The following is a 4,543-nucleotide window of genomic DNA, read 5'->3' on the forward strand; positions in this document are numbered from 1 at the left end:
TGTAAATAATTGTGGCGGACTGTTACGTACAATAACGTTAACTGAAGGATTGCGAATCATGCTGCGACGAAATATATCAATTTCTGATGGTTTGATAAACGGCGCAATGGGAATAGTGAAGAAATTTACATGGCCGGCACTTCGAAGAGATCAACTAGAACAGGGAGAGTTGCCGGACGCGGTACTTATAAAATTTGACGACGAGTCCATTGGAAATAGATTTAAAGATATCGACGGTTACATCCCAATATCTCCAGTTGTAGCAACGTTTCAGGCGACGAAAGGTTATGGAGACGTCGAGCGCAGAATGTTACCACTTATTCTAAGTTGGGCAGTAACGGTGCATAAATTACAAGGGACTACATTAAACAAAGCTGTAATTGATCTTAGCAAAAAGAATTTTGCAAAAGGCCAAATTTACGTCGCTCTTAGTCGTGTCAAAAGTTTAGATGGTTTAGCTCTATCTGATTTAGCACCAAACAAAGTCCTCGTTAAACCGCATGACGAAAGAGCACACGCAGAAATGCAAAGATTACGACGGTTACTTTTGCAAAGAAACAGTCCAAATTAGCTTCCAGCGACTGATACCTGAAGAAGGAAGCCAACCCTTCTTTTAGCGCCCAACTGGTAGAGAAAATGACGAAGTCTATTTTTTTTTTTTTTTTCATTTCATTTCATTTCACGGATAATGTTGAAAAGTCACAATCGGTATATTCACTGTAGAGTAAACGCCGAAAAAAAAAAATATAAATGAAGCCGTACGTTTTCTTGCAATAAAAATTGGCAGGAATGAAAAAATACAAAATGTTTTTTAAACGGAACCAATCGGGAGACATACTTTAGAAGATGCAAAAGGTTTCGTTCCAATTGGTCCATCCGTCTCAGAGTAATCGGCGAATATAGATTTAAAAAAAAAATTATTAGGAATGAAAAAATGCAAAATATTTTTTTTATGGAACTATTAGGGAGTTATACTCTATAAGACGCAAAAAGTTTCGATCCGATTGGTCCATCCGTCTCGACGTAATCGGTGAACATACATTAAAAAAAAAAAAAAAAAAAAAAGAAATACATACACATCGAATTGAGTATCCTCCTCCTTTTCGAAGTCGGATAAAAAAAAAGTTGAGACACGACGTTCCCATAATTTTCGTGTTATTTCCTTTTTGCTTCAAACATTTTGCGGACTGCAGCTTCGTCGTATTGCTTTTATCAATTTTTAACAATTTCAAAGCGAAGACAACTCGCAAGACGATCCATTTCCTCTCGGTTCAATTTTAACGTCCGTCCGTATTATTTTTTGTTCCACAAGAGATTTCGAATAGGTTTCTTTTTCTTTATTTATCATCCCTTCTTTTCGAGCACCACGGAAGCAAGAGGAACAGCAAGAGCGAGAGAGAGAGAGAACATTTCGCGTATATTTCATTTAACAATTTTAACCAACACGCGATGTACTCCACACATCTCTTAGATTTAACAACTGCTTTTCTCTTCTTCTCCCCTTAGCGCAAGGGTAAACCCCATTTGTCTCTTCTTTGGAACGCAACAAAACTTTCGAGGACTGGACGACCGAGCGATGGTCGCGCGGTCTTCGCTTATCTTTAACAAACGAAGTAGTCCGTAAGTATTCTAAATGTTGAAGCCTCCTAGAGCTTTAAGCCATGTGAAATGCTGTTTTAACGGGAGCATGCATAATTGCTGCAAACATACTTTTATCACAAGTTCTAGCCACGCCACGGAGGCTTCGAAGTTCCTTCACCATTCGCTTTCCTCTCTTTTGTTACACAGTTTCAGACTACGATCAGGGGTACCGAAACGCTGTATTGATTGTAAACAACCATTTTTATCTTGTAGCGGAGCGTTCCTTTACTCGTTAGATTTGTCTTGTCGCGTGTGTATTCGCTTTTTCGACGCTTTTTAACCATTTAACTTGTTTAGCGAAGCTAAACGCACAGACAGACAAAAAAAAAGGAACAGCATCGCGCGTCAAACAGCGACGACCCATCTGAAGCGATCTTTCATTTATACACAGTTTGTAAATAGAGAGATGTATAAAGCGCGGGGAATCATTCGAAACCCTGGGGCTATTCGAGCTTGCATTTCAGCAAATTATCATCTCAAACATTTCACTCGTTTGCTTTTTCTAAATTTATAAGAGAGCTTCTTTCGTTTATTTTTGACACACCTTTCGTAAATATCGTTTCTGGCAACGTTCAATATCGGTGGTATAGTGTATTAGTTAATCATATGTATTCATATGTTATATTCATATTTTATTCATTATCCATCGTGGTTTATTTTATTTTATTTTATTTCAATTCATTTCATTTCATTTCATTTTATTCTATTTCATTTCATCTTACTTCATTTCATTTTGTATTAATCTATTTTATTTATTCTATCTTATTTTATCCTATTTTACATTATTTTATTTTATTCTACACTACTCTACTTTATTTTATTTTATCTTATTTCACCATCTATTCATATTCATATTTCATATTTCATGCTATTCACGTCATTTACGGTGCGGTACCGTATTTATTTTATTTTATTATTTTTATTTTGGTTGTTATGTGCATCGGTTTTGCACTTTTATCGCGTGTTTAAGACGATGCGAGCGTCGAGGCCGAACTCCGAATTCCGCGTTGGTAAAACAGTCAACGTTTCATCGAAAATTAGGCCGAACAGAAACTGATTTCAGCGCCACTTTTCGCATACACCGAAATGACACGGATGCTACGATAACTATATTAAAATATAAAATACGATACTGTACACATGACCTATGAAATATATGAAAGGTAGAAAGTGAACTACAGCGATTGTGGGTATATGTACGTGAAAAGGCGAATAATAAAGATTATAGTATTTTGGACACAAATCCCGTTTATTTCCTACAGGAAAAGGAATATGGGAATAAATGATAATAACGTAATTTTTGTTAAATATCATATATTTTTTAATAAATATAATAAAATAAATTAATAATAATTTAAATTAATGATAGCTCCTGTTGTTCTTTCACCGCGACCGCGACCTCGACCGCGACCTTGTACTGGCATTTTCTGCCGCCGCAGCCGGTTCAATTTTCGGCGCATTTTCCTTATTCGCAGCCGCTCTATGGACCTGATTGACTGGAAAAATAAATATTATGTTATTATTCATAAACAGTGGATAGAAGAAGGAAGTAACCTAGAAACAGGAACGTAAAAAAACGACTTACTATATGCTCATCTGGCTCATCAGCCTCGTATAAATGTAACAGCGGCGACCGCTGTGCCTGTGCCGTCTGTTGTGGAAAAAAAATTATGTTATTATATATAAATAAAGAATATCAGAAATCTCACAAACATGAACGTAAAAAAAACAACTTACGATACATCCATCATGTCTTCCTTATTTTTTTAACATTTCAATTTTTTCTTGCATATCCAGTATTTGCTGCTACAGCTGCAGCAGCGGGTCCGGCTGTGGTTTCCGCGGTTCCTGCGGCTGCGTCCGCAACCGCAGTTGTTGTACCTGCTGCTGCAGCTGCAACAGCATTTCTGGCTGCGGTTGCTCAGCTTCCTCTTAAAAAAAAATATATAATAAAATAGAAATGGATACATATATAATAATATAAAAATAGAAACTAAACATGGGTGATACTCCGGAAGACAAAAGCGTGAATTTGTTAGTGAATGTATGTGTGGCCAACTTCACTGCAATAAATATAACCGTAGGATCAAACGAGCCCGCCTTCGGCGGGCTCGTTTGACCAAGATCATATGAAATGTCTCGTTCGAAGATGATAGTATCCCTCCCATTTTCTAATCCCCTTATAAAAAAAAAAAAAAAAACTATGATATATCCAGAACCAACGCTATTCCCACTATCATCTTCGAAAATATTCGTGATAATCCCATGCTCGTTACATAAAACAATATGAGATCAAAGGAATAAATAGAGAAAAGTAGGCGATGGAAGAGCGCCAAATTCAGAGTTATTATACGCTGAACGTTGTGATGTGAAGCATGACAAGCATGACTACAATACTATCTCCTTTGATCTCATATTGTTTTATGTAACGAGCATAGGATTATCACGAATATTTTCGAAGATGGATTATACTAATGCAAGAATTCTTTCAGAAACCGTTGCAATAGTCTGTTTCATTGTCTCTTGGACACGCGTCTAGAAAAGGCAATTTTCTAACTTTTTTATTTCAGTCTGTAATGAAAGTTTAAAATATGACATTTGTAAAAAATATGTCATGTGTATGCTAAAAATTTCATCGAGATCGGTCAATGCACTGAGAAGTTACAAGTAATTTATTTCTGAAAATCGTTACTTTTCATGTAAGAAGTCGCAATTCTCTGAAATTGACCGATCTCGATTAAATTTTTAGCATCCTCATAACATATTTTTTACAAGTGTCATATTTTAAATTTTCATCACAGGCTAAAATGAAAAGGTTAGAAAATTACCTTTTCTAGACACGTGTCCAAGAGACAATGAAACAGACGACCATTGCAACGGTTTCTGAAAGAATTCTTGCAAT

The 4,543-nt window shown here is 36.1% G+C and overlaps 1 long non-coding RNA gene across 1 annotated transcript; it reads right to left on the reverse strand.

Moving 5' to 3' along the window:
• Nucleotides 1-3,002: 3,002 nt before the first annotated feature.
• Nucleotides 3,003-3,516, reverse strand: LOC143305382 (uncharacterized). The gene is made up of 3 exons (XR_013062269.1): nt 3,379-3,516; nt 3,227-3,292; nt 3,003-3,137 (listed from the first exon to the last, which is right to left on the reverse strand). It is a non-coding gene; the product is annotated as an uncharacterized LOC143305382 (long non-coding RNA).
• Nucleotides 3,517-4,543: the final 1,027 nt, after the last annotated feature.

This window comes from Osmia lignaria, chromosome 2 (genome assembly GCF_051020975.1).
Source record: "Osmia lignaria lignaria isolate PbOS001 chromosome 2, iyOsmLign1, whole genome shotgun sequence".
Classification (NCBI taxonomy): Eukaryota; Metazoa; Arthropoda; class Insecta; order Hymenoptera; family Megachilidae; genus Osmia; species Osmia lignaria.